The sequence below is a fragment of the Triturus cristatus genome, chromosome 11, assembly GCF_964204655.1.
Source record: "Triturus cristatus chromosome 11, aTriCri1.1, whole genome shotgun sequence".
NCBI classification, from domain to species: domain Eukaryota; kingdom Metazoa; phylum Chordata; class Amphibia; order Caudata; family Salamandridae; genus Triturus; species Triturus cristatus.
The window spans coordinates 532426647-532439575 of NC_140594.1; the positions used below are offsets into that span (position 1 = coordinate 532426647).

General features: G+C 48.6%; 1 protein-coding gene across 2 annotated transcripts in view; it reads right to left on the bottom strand.

Moving 5' to 3' along the window:
* TET3 (tet methylcytosine dioxygenase 3) overlaps positions 1–11958 on the bottom strand; it is a 289713-nt gene extending 277755 nt beyond the window's left edge. For both annotated transcript variants that reach the window (XM_085633448.1, XM_085633447.1), the window contains exon 1: positions 11736–11958. The gene's annotated coding sequence lies outside the window, so the exon portion shown is untranslated. The remainder of the gene's footprint in view (positions 1–11735) is intronic.
* Positions 11959–12929: the final 971 nt, after the last annotated feature.

Below are 12929 nucleotides of genomic sequence, written 5' to 3' on the forward strand. Positions count from 1 at the left end.
CCTCAACCTGTGATAGCTTAGGATAAGGGTTCCTGTGCACCTGCCTTCCTTCTCTACAGCTGGAAAGGAACAGAAGGTTTCTTAGAGTAGCAAAAAGATCCCAATGTCTTCTGGTGTGAAGAGGTTCTGCTAAAAGATTGGAGACTGAAGGGGTTTCCTCTGCTTGCAGGGGTTCTATTCGGAAGGTTTAGAGATTTTTGTTTTCTCTTATGTTACAAAATATATCAAATACACTGTAATCAGTAGTGGAATATGACTGGAAAGAACCAACAGAAATAACGTTAACAGAGTAAGACATTCTTAAACGGAGCTCATGTGATATTAAAATGGCAAACCAGCACGTTAAGACTGTATACAATGTGGGTAATAAATGTGCCAAGAGCAAATAACCAAAGAAAACAGCAGTGATTTCTGGTTATCCTAAACAAAAAACATTTTCAGGGATAGTTTCCAACCTAAAGATTTCGGGTCTAATGTAAGTGTAAGAACTGTTTGACTACACTTTGATGACACACACACACACACACACACACACACACACACACCCCCCCCCCTGTTGAATGGTCTTTAAACACTTAGGTGCCGAATACAATGTCGGGAGGAAACTTTCTGTAAAGAACAATGAGAGAGCTAGGGAGGCATGGGGTGCGTCCGTATCCCCTGTGGTATGTATAGGTTTTATCAAAGTTGGACGAACCCAAGAGTGTTGGTACAACCACTGTCAAGCAGTGCTTGGGAACCCAATAGGTAATTAAAAGACCCTCACACACCAACCTAGTTGGTGTCATGCTTCATCATAGGGGTCCCAACCGGGTGGCCGAATGCCCCCCGGTTGTGCTACGACGCCTGATTACAGTGGAGCTGGTGTGGTGCAAAGGTGTGATGTAGTGAGAGAGTTTAAAAATATCTCTGAGAATCCTTGCCAGAGAAATTTTATTGATGGCGGCTCAGGATATGATAAAAACTATGTGATGCAACTACAAGAGAATTAGTTTCTGATAGTTGTCTATGTGATTGGGAGGAAACTTTCTGCCTGACACCAACTCGGAATCGGGAGCAACCGACTGACGGTCGGCAGTTCCGCACACCCGATTACAATACGACCAAACACTGTTCCGTCGGATTCCCATTGTTTCCTATGGGATTTTGTGTTCTTCCTGACAAGAGGCTGTAACACAGGCTCCTATGGGGAAATGAAGTGTGTGTGGAACACCCTGAACCCTGTTGCGGTTTTTACTTGTGCAAACCCCAAAATTCCTCATTAGGTCTTGCCCCATCTCACTAAAACATGTATTTGACACTTTCGTACTCACGATATGTTTGTACCATCCGGTGTAACTCCCATCAGTGCAAAGTGGTAATCCCTCTAAATAGCAGTGAAGTGCTAATCAACTCCCACAATGAGGTCCACCCCTTCGCAATGTCCACTTCAACCAACATCAGATGAACTACATTGTCATGGTTGGCATCCTTCTTTAAATAAATAAGTAAAACACTTCTGTCACATCAGGTTAGACCCATTCCTTCACAACAGCCACATATCAAACGCCACAGTGCTCTGCCTTGTCACCAACACTTCATCATTTACCTGAAAGTCCTTCAACATCTTCTAGAAATCGAAAATTGTTATCACAACTTTGTGAACGACACAGTTCCACCTCAAATCTGATGATGAACCTAGCACCCACACAAATTGTCTTGCTGATATTCATGTGTCCGTCTTTCACTTCAGAATAAATTAGTAATGCCTCAATGGTGACAAAAAACAGAAATACTGCTTCTTGATCCAGTCAACACCAGACCCTTCGCTCTTCCGTGGCCTCCGAAATAAAGTTCTCCACCGATCCCAGTGGACTGAGCACACAACGTGGGAGTACTATAAAAGGGATATTCATTTAGCCTTCAAATTGAATGCGTGATCCTAAACAGCAAGCTACTGTGCCTCTTTGAAGTGGCTCCACTTTTTTCAGACAAACGCTATGATCCTCCGCATGGTTATATCCTGCATGATTACTACAACAGCTTAAACACTGGCCTCCCTAATGCCGCTTTCTAAAAATGCCAACTTTCAAAAGTAAGCAGCACACCTGAATCACAACTGCTCTGTAATCCCTCAATTGTTCTCAGGAAAGAAGCCACAAACTTCTTCAAACTCTGTGCCTTGCACATAAATTGCTTCATAGTCAACAACTGAACTACTTCATTAAACTATGTCACTTAACTATTGGTCACAAACCTCATGTCTGCCAATTATGTTTGTTGACAGCTAGTTACACAACAGACTTTGGTGGGGTGGGGGGGGGGACAAATTTGAATCTGCAAAATGGCTGTAATATTTAGAAGGCCCGTAAAAGGTCTGCTCCATCTCCCTGGTACTTCCATAATCCTAGTATCCGCAAGACATTTCTTCTCAGTTGGTCATCTAAGTCCAGAATGGTCAGATGCAACAGTATGCCTATACAACTTTCGTTCTTCTTTAAGACTTTACCATCATTTGCGTTCTATTCCATGCCGGATCCCCTTTGCCTGCCCTATCTCAACTTGACAGACCTGTTTCTCCATTGCCATGTTCTTAGGAAGCAATATCCTGAAACTCACTAATCTTTATAGGTCATGTCAGCGGTTCTTAGCCTGTGGTGCAAGGACGCCTGGGATTCCGCAAGGCTTACTCTCGGGGTCCACGGCTGTTTTACAAACTTAAATAAATTTAATACATTCAAATAAAAAAAGCACACAAATAAACATTGAAAAATTGAAAGCTTTTTATATATTTGAATTAAACAAAATATTTCGATATTTAAGCAGTTGTTTCATGTATACTTGATTTGTATATGGTTTTAAGGTTCACATCATAGAAATTGCTTAGGCCAGGGGTCCCCAGCTTCCAATAATGACTTATAGTAATGATTCAGTGGGCGTCCACAGAATTCAAAAGGTTAAGAACCACTGTGTTATGTTATTACTATTTACAGAGTGCACATTCACCATCAGTTCCTTGGCACTTATACAGATACCATGTCGACAGGGAGCACAAACCCATATTACTTGCAGTATGCCTGTTTAAATAGCCAGGTTTTCAGCAGTTTGTGGAAAGATCCAAAATTAATCTCTTGCCGAATGTCATCTGAAAAGGGCTCACCGACCTCCTATACCAGATGTCGTGCTCAGATGGATGGCATCCTCTCTCGCATCATCTGCGGTGTCCCCCCCCCCCCAGGCTCATACCTCAGCCCAACCATCTTCAACGTCTACATGACACCAGTTGTAGACATTGTCAGATCACAAGACATCAACTTCTACGGCGACAACACTCAGCTTGTCCTTTTGCTCTCAGCCGACACCACCTTCACGAAGAACAACTTCGACAACTGCATGAAGAACGTCTCAGCCTGGATGATGGACAACTGCATGAAGACCAACACGGACAAGACTGAAGTTCTGATCTTTAGCAAACATACCACCTTCTGGAACTACTCCTTGGTGCCATTGGAACTCGGACACACCCTTACACCAAAAGACCATGCCCTCAACCGTGGCATTATCCTCAACAACAAACTCTCCCTGAAAAAGGAGGTCAACACTGTCTCCTCACCCTGCTTCCACACACTCAGCAAAATATTCAAGTGACTCCCCATCAGCACCATGACGATGGTAATGCAGGCCCTCATCACCAGCCAAATAAACTACAGCAACACACTGTGCAGGCACCACCACCAAACTCATGCAAAGACTCAAGACGATCCAGAACGCAACCTCCAGACTGATCCTCAACCTGCCTAAGAGCACCCACATCAGGCAGCACCTGAAAGACCTCCATTGCCTCCCTGTCCAGAAGAGATGCCATTTCAAGCTCCTGACCCACGCCTACAAAGCCCTCAACGACGAAGGACCCACCTGAATGAACCATCGCCTGCACTTCCACCAACCCCCTCCCTCAAAGGATACTCCGCTCCACACATCTCACCCTCACACAGACCCCTCGAATACGCAACTACCGCACCCGGAGGACGCTCCTCCTCCCATTTGGCCACCTAAGTATGTAACACCTTCCGCTCACCGCACCCTTGGTGACCAACTTTGGGAAGGAGCTAAAGATCTGGCGCTTCGACTGAGAAATGCAGCAAGTGCCTGGATACTGTCTTGGGTGACAAGCCGCGCTCTACAACAACGACTTAATTGATTGATTCCAGGTGGAGAGAGCCCCCACAGAGAGACTCTGGCCCAGCTCTACATTTACAATTTGGGACAACAACACAGTTTGCCTCCTTAGATCGCTGGGTATGGCAAGGTGTGTATTTTTTTTTTATTCTCTCCACGCAAAAAATTGGCAGCAGTCTTATTCAAACTTTCAAACACCATGCAACACAACTAAAAATAAATGTGTTTCTTTATGAGAAGCCAGTGTAATTTTCTTAGTAAGGGTGTGACATGGGTGTGTCGAGGAAAGAGAAAAAAAAAGAAAAAAAGAAATCTTGCGGCCTAAATTTAGATGACCTGAAGTATGTGCCGGACAGTATTAGGGAGTCCTGCATAAACAGAATTTCAGTAATCAGGTCTCTAAATAATTGCTGAGGTCACAATTAATTTCCTCGCCTCACTACATAGCAGAGGAACGTTTTTCTCAAGGTTTTAATAGCAAGGAGCATTTACATACTGTGGACCCTACCTGGTGATTTAGGGCACGATTACTAGTTTGGTGGTCTTGGAGCGGGCTGCCACACTCCAAGACTGCCAACTCTGTAGTCATGCCACCTGATTACAAGTTGTAGTCATGGCAGGCAGTCCTGCTGTGGGTCCCACTGCAGTGCCTTCCTAGGGTTCAGATGAGAGCCTTAGAAAGGCACCGCCATAGGAGCATCGCAGCCAGTTCCTGCACGCAAAGAAATGCACAATGTTGTGCATTTCTGTCCGTGCAGGAATAGGGGGCAAAAAAATACAGGGGGGGGTACAACATGTGCCCGCTCCATGCACAGAGGCAATAGTGGGCCCTGTAGGGCCTCCTTAGTTTCCTCACCGCCACCTTTTTCGTGGTGGGCACCATCGCCATGAAAAAGTAGGCAGTGAGGAAACTGATAATATGCTTGGCAGTGCCGCTACAGCACCGCCAGCATATTACTTCCTCAGACCGATGCTCCACTGCCACGGGATCAAGGATCCCACCGGTAGCAGTGGTCCAAACACCATACTTGTAATAAGGCGGAGGGACCACCAGTCTCGCAGGCCACAGACCGCCACCACAGTGGTCCAATGGGCCGCCGAACTTATAATCGGGCCCTTAATGTGATTCCATCTATCACAACACAAAGGCTCTTTGCAGAGGCTGAAGGAATTGGTGTTGGGCCAAGATCACTTGGCCAATAACTTTTACTCCAAATATTTGGTCTATTATGCAACAAGACTATTTCAGTCTTGTCAACATTCAACTTCAAATAAATAATTGCCATCCAAATGGCAATAAATCTCATGGTGTTTTGAAACTTTTCAGAAGATGAGGAAGTGTTATTCATGTGAAATAGCAATTGTAAGTCATCTGCTTAGTTATACACCCTGCGGTCAGATGCTGCCAGGCCCCCTTCCAGAGGCTTTATATGCAGATTGAATAAAAACAGAGGAGACTTGGGGAAATCCACACTCTAAGACAATCGCTTTATCCGAGAACTGTCCTAGTTTTATAGAATACATGTGATTCATTAGGAAGGAACCAATTCAATCTAGAGGTTTGCCCTGAACCCCTGCCTCCATTACCTGCTCAATCAAAACCATGGAATTGACTGTAAAAAGAGGCAAACAGCTCTGATCGAACCAATGCCACTTTTTTCCTATGATCCTCTTTTCATCTTAGTTTGTCCACCACCGCTGTAATCATAGACTGGGCTGCGGAAAGGCCTAACACTAGCTTGAGCTAGATGGAGTAAAGTAGCGTACACAAAGTGTCTGCATGGCTCTTGAGCAACACGCGCTTCTAGTAGCTTAGCTGGAAATGGAAGCAAAGAGACTGGTCGGGATTATCTCAATACCACAGCAGTCAAATAACCCTCTCGCTAACAATGTACACAGAGTGGGCTTGGGTCCACTTCATTCAACCTCTGGCTTTCTTCAACCAACCTCTTTCAGCTATTGGAGTGAGACTGTGTCGATCGCATCCTATCATAGCCTAGCAGTGGAGTATTACCCTCTTCCAATGCTACTTGGGCGGATCCTACCACTTCCACCCAAAAGCTTGCATTGAACTACTTTACTACTTTGGGACTACTTTACAAGGACAGCGGTCTCCGTCTGCTCCTGCAAGCCCCCCCCTGAGTGCGCTACACTCTAATGTCACAATGCTGCATGTGTTGGCACATTGAGCCCAGACCCACTGGGTGTGCCAAGGCTCATTTAGATTGCTTTTAAGCAGAGTCAGCATTTAGACATCTGTTTGGGCAAATCGGTTTCCAATAATGAATATTTCAATTGCCATTTATTTCCAACTCTCCACTTTTAAAATCTATCTGTACATTTATTTCTGTACCCAGGTATGTACATACTTATGAAACCCAAGTTAAAATGAATCACTTTTATAAACCGTTTCGTCACCCAGATTTTGTGTTCTATTCTGAACCGAGCAGCTCTAATCTCTATCTGGGGCATTAAGAGGCCCCCGAAGCTTCGTTGTGTACAGAGTGTTACAAAGGTTGCCTCGTAAAGATAACGAGCCGCAAAAAATAACCAAAACAGTATACCTTGCATAAGCTACACAGGACTATCAAAGGCACATAACGGAGCATTAAAAAACATGTGTTGCACACAATATTATTGCAGAATGCTGGTTACAAATATTGAATAACGAACCGATTTAAGAGGACTGGCAGTCCAGAGGAAAGCAGAGCAAATGTGGCATCTGTATATGTAGAAATTAGTCGAAAGGCAGCACAGTGCTTTCTGTCTAGGGTCATCAAGAAAAAAGGATGCATTTTGCCAGACACAACAACATGAACAGCCCAAGACCCACTCGCCCTTTTGCAGATGGCTTACTACAGTGGGGAGGGTTTGAGGTGCAGGAACCTAGGAAAAGCTGGTAGAGCCTTAGCCCAACATGTGACTTCCAGGAATCCAGGATCATGGATGGCAGGGTCTCTTGTGAAATCTCGGAAATGGTTTGGATGTGTGACCTGTGCCATACACTGCTCTTTAAACCCACTGGCACTAGCCAGCAGCCGGACAGGCACAACCCAACAACACGCACCTGGCTTCATTTCATCTTGAGAGCAAACACTGGAGGCGGAGGAGACGCTGGGAGCACGGCCAGGTCGACAGACATGCTAGTCTGGCGCAGGGATTACCCGGCTGTGCCCTGGGGGGACGGATGCGGCGGCCAAGCAGGTGGGGGGCGAGAGAGGGAATCCCCGACCCGTGATGACAGGCACAGGGAAAACGTGATTTTAGGCGGGTTAAAAGTGGCGCACCCGGAGCAAGCTAACGGGCGATGACAGGTTGGGTAGGGGGGCGGCAGCTCTCCTAAACAAGCGGGCAGGAGGCGACCCCCGCTCCGGACACTCCCGTACTGCATAAACGAGCGGAAGCAGGACTCCCCCCCTATTCCTGCAGCTATGTGGGAGGGCTTACCTGTCAACCTGAGGGCTCTTTAATTAGGCCACGTGTTAAAGAGAGTGGCCCATTGAACTGAAGGGATAAACATTGCATTTTTTGAGGGTTGTGCAGGTTTGGCAAAGAAGGTGACCTCACAAGTCTAAGGAGGCAGATGTTTTTTTCAGGGGGGGTGTATATTATTGAAAACATGGTCACACCCGCCACAAAATGGTGAATTGAGAGGTGTGCGGCTGGCGGTAAGGAAGGGTGTACGAGCGCCCATTTCATGGGGGTGGGGTGGGAATACTATGCAGCGTGGACAGCAGAGACGCTGCGTGAGTTGGAGACTCCTGGGAAAATGCAGCCCCCGGGGAAGAAAGGTCAGCAGACTAGTCTTACCCCGGGGATTTCGCGCAAGGGAGGGACAGGGAAGGAAGGGGTGGGATATGGGGTGGGGTCGTTAGGTGAGGATAAAGGGGGCTGGGAGAGGAAGTCCTTCCTCTTCCTTTCCCCAGCGCCTCAGGGTGGGTTAGTTAGATTGTTTTGGCCACCCGCCCACCCTACAGTCGATGGAATTGATTGAGGAATAATACGTTTTTTCTATAAGCGTGCCAGTTTAGGACGGGCTGTGAGTGCTTGGAGCGGATATGGGAGGGGGGGGGAGGAGTCCATGACTGGCATACTCACCCTTCCGGGGAGGGGGATACTGGTGAAAGGTGGGGGTGCGTCCTACCAGTTTACGACGAATGGAGATGATGGAGGAGGTTGGAAGAGAAGTGAGGAAGCGAATGGGATAAGTGAGGAGGTTGCTGTGTGAAGTGGGATGGAGTAGTTGGAGTATGGGAGAGAATGGAAGAATGAGAAGTTATGTTGTTGGGGGGGTTTGTGTGATGTTTGGTTATGGTTGTCCAACCCTGTCCTAATAAATGGCCTTTTACGCTAAGTTACCTTGCGTGGAGTGATTATTGCGCGAGGGATGCTCTGGGAACACGGCAAGACATGGACGGGTTCAGCCAAGCTCAGTCACACAGGGTACTTAAAGCACAACAGGAATAAAATCCCCTTACACACCAATGCCGTACTCCGCTCCAGTATGTGAGGGTGGGAAGTGAGTCTCCCCTGCTTTAGACTGGGGACGGGAGAAACCCGGGAACAAACAGGCAGAGAATGCTGAATTCTGTTTAAGATTCGCATTAAATCCCCATAACGATGCGGTGTGTGTATTTTCTAGCCACAAGTGAATCCTGCTTGTAGCTTATTCCGCTGCAACTGTAACAACAAGCTTGTGACTATTTCCACCCCATTCAAATAAACATTGCAGCACCTGTCTAAGCAAGATCAAAAAGTGCGTCAGCAGCATAAAATCCGTAACCGGATAAGCATGTCAATGTTAGGGCGGGAAGGGGCTTTTGGTGGGACTGCTAGTAAATCCCAAACCAGCAGCGGCACATCAGCTGATGGAATTCCAACATAAACACGCGACAAAGGGGCAAGAGTGGAAGGAATCCACCCCAGCCACGCACGTGCTAGGGTGCAAGGGTCCCCTTACCTTTCCGCACAAAGGTCGGCTGTTCTATGATGTTTCAGCAGATGGGGAAAAACCTCGCTCCAGCAAAAATTGGTGTGGCAATCTTATGTTCGTAACACACAACTACCAGCCGGGGATTCATGCGCTTCCTGAACTGCGTAAACGGTGGTGCCCTCCGCAGTTGCCACCGTACAGAGACAGGCGGTGGAACGGCGCTGGCACCTGGCAGGCCGCCAGAGGCTATGCCACATTAGGTGACGAACCTTACCCACAGTTCTGTTTCTGGCAGTCAGTAAAACTGTGCCCGGGAAGAGATGGTACCACCTGATGAGGTAACCACGTGTCACATTAAAGAATGCGAGGTGTGCCAGGGGCAGCCTGTGGTTTGTCAGTACAGGGTAACACGATACAGGCGCCTGTGTCACGTTACATGATGTAGGTGAGGGTAGGTACGCCTCCGTCAAGTTACAAGCTCCCCGTACTGTATTAAAGGACATAACACGAGTACAGAGAGGACTTTACTAATTGAAGCCGGTGTGCGCTTTCCCCAATAGCAAAACAGCAGGTATAAGAGCAAAGGGAATTACGATCCTTGAAAAATGGCCAACAGGAGAAGGGGAATCCCCTACGTCAGCTACATTAAGAGTGGAAAAAGTGCTGTCCCTCAGGGACAGCTAATCCGGAGGGGGGCCCTAGCCTGTCACCAGCCGCTTCTGGGGGAGGGGTGGGCGAGTTCCACTCGGAACACGGAAGCCGATTCTTCCGAAGGGTTCGTCAGAGATGCGTAAAGGGAGCTCAACCCGCCCCATTCAGCACTTCACAAAGCAGGAGTGTGCGTGACACACTGCACACGGGAGGAGGCGGCTTGACGGGAAGCGGTAAAGCACGGAGAGGAGTCTGAGCCGTCAGAGAGCTCACTGCAGGCCCGGGCCCCTCTTCTTACACAACACGGACCGGGCGGCTGCAGTCAGGACCCTTACAAAGCACACGTTCGGTCGGCTGGCTTTTTTCACGCTTCTGCAAAAAAGGATTTTACATGAACAACCACACGGGCCGGCCAACGTAACTGCAAAACGGTCTCTCTCACAAACATACAGCATAGGGCAGCCTGCTACCCTTAAATCGGTTCCTCTGACACACGGCACAGGCCACACTGCTATGGCACGGGGGCCTCTCACACCTGCCCATAACAACCTGCTACTATACAGAGCCACCCCACAGACAGCATAGGAAAGCTCGGCATACTGCAAATGGCTTCCGGATACCTGCATCAGCAATAGCAGCACGAGCCTGATGCGGGTTCACCCAGGTGTGCACTGGCATACAGCGCATACATTGCATTTAAAAGGCAGAGACCAGCACGTTTCCACCAAATCTTTTGTGAAAGCCGTCACACCAGAAAATGCCTTCTTGACGCAAAAACACGAACCTGGCAATTACGGCAGGGCTAGGGGGCGGGGCTCGAGCTAATGTACGATACTCGAAGGCAGCTGAGGGGGTAGGGGTCTTACACATCAGGTTTGTAGGCAATAGAAGCGCGCTAGTGCATCACTGTTTTATTTGTTGGAGGTATAGGGGTACTAAACTGGGGATCAGTAGTAGTGGGTTTGCCTCGATATTAACAGAGCTCAGTAGGACATCCGGGTTCGCTGACACATAAAAGCTTAGAAATGTTGAAAATACGTTTTAGTCGGTGGCACATTAGTGTTGCGGGGTCCAAGTCAGCCGGGGCTCGGTAGCGCAGCGCCCTATGGTATTTGCTGGTGCGCTATTGCAGCGTTACTGTGCCTCGGCTGGTGGCTGATCAGTGTAGCGGGGTACCATGTCGCCTGGTGCTTGTAGTGGCCGGGCGGCTCACCACAGTGCTCACCAGTAAAGTGTCATCTGTCTCACTCGCGTGTGCCCTAGTGCAGCGCGGCTCTACTTTGAGCGGTGGACGCTTCTTGTTATCTGGGGCTCACCGGTGCAGCTGGGCTCGGTAGTTCAGAGATGCTCCTGCGAATGCCGAAGACTCATTCGTGCGGGGGATTATAGGAAAGCTTAGGGCTCTGGATGAGTCAGAGGGTCCAGAACGTGGCTTTGTTAACTCAGGTGGTTGAGCAGCGCAGCGAGGCTGTGCTTACTAGTGCAGTCTGGCTCTGAGATAACTTGGCGATGGCTCGTTAGTGAAGAGAACTCGGCGATGGGTGCAGGATCGGCGAAGGGTGTAGGATCGGCAGGACAGAACTCGGCAATGGGTGCAGGATCGGCAGGACAGAACTCAGCGGTGGATGTAGGATCGGCAGGACAGAACTCAGCGATGGGTGTAGGATCGGCAGGACAGAACTCAGCGGTGGGTGTAGGATCGGCAGGACAGAACTCAGCGATGGGTGCAGGATCGGCAGGCCCTCTGGTGGGCTATCGCCAGTAGTAACAGCCCGCATGTGAGCCAGGACGATGTGATTAGCTGACAATTCGCCGGTAGATGCGGGATTCTGCGAGTAGAGGTCTGGCGGGGGGTCGCAATCCACCGGTAGATGTGGGACATTACAGTGTACAGGGGGTTGTACGTGCCGGGGGGGGGCAAACCCACCAGGAACCCTGTGTTTGTGCGGGGGGGAGGGTGGGGGTGTACCCACAGTGCCGGCTCGCCGCTTACCTCTGACCCCCGCGGCACCAGACTTCCAGGAAATGGCGGCATGGTTCCGGCCGGCGGCAGAGTCGGACCCGCGCCGCGGGAGGACGACACTTCATCGGGTTTCGGGGGGCAAACAATGCGGCTCTGTCTGATTCCGACCGTGGGGGGAAGGAGGGCAGGGAAGGACAGATGTGAGGCAAACAAAAGGGAAGTGAGAGCGGATCGTAAGACCCGGACTGGAGTCAGAGCGGAGCGGGGAGGGGTGAGGAGGCGGGGCCTGGGAGCAGCTGAGGCGGGGGTGGGAGCGGCTCGGACGGGCCGGTGTCCACACCCCTTCATGCGGTACACACCTACTCCCTCTGCGGCTCGGACAGTATCTTCGGCTAGTTTAGGACGAGAACAGAAACCAGCTGTAGCCCAGGGGTCAATGTTTAAAGAAAGCACATGAGTGGGAGCACTGAGCTGTGTCACTGAAAGTGGCACATCCACGGCACTGATTGCAAGAAACGAGAAACCACGTTACACCCGGAGAACCGCATAAGAACATGAGTCACGTCGTTATTTATTTGCTGTTTGGTAGAGCGTTAACCAGACCCTCCGGTACATCAGAGCGTATTTATTTTAATTTTAATGAAGCATTCAAGGTGAGTTCTTAAACAGAAAAGGTATCCAATGCTAAGGGATGTTGACCAAGTTTCTAAAGGCTATTCAGTCAATTAATGTAAATATTGTAGATATTTACACACACACCCCTGCTGCCCAGTAGGGCAATCGGGCCGATATGCTTGTCTAACAGGTCAGTGTGTGGGCCGTTCTGTGGCGGTGTGTGGGCCTGTTGTATTGTCTGCTTGTTTAGTGTTGATTTCCCTGATACTAAAACAAACATTGCATGCAGCAAGATCAAATTCATGCAGTCTTCCATACCTTGCAAAATACTTATGTCTTTTCAAGTTCAGAACTGCCTCAATTTGCAAACATGCACCTCTTTGTTTTTTTTTTAGCTATCTAATGGGGGCCACTTTTGTTTTAGTGCGGGGCATATTTACAGTCCGACCCTGCCTGAGAGTACTCAATCACGTGCCTTACTCTTTAGTATACTTCAAGTAACAAATCATACCCCTCCCTAGAAACCATTCCTGCAATACCTAACCTTCTACACATTATTTACTTATCAAATTTCTTTATTTTTAACTTGCATAAACTCACTTTGAAGCC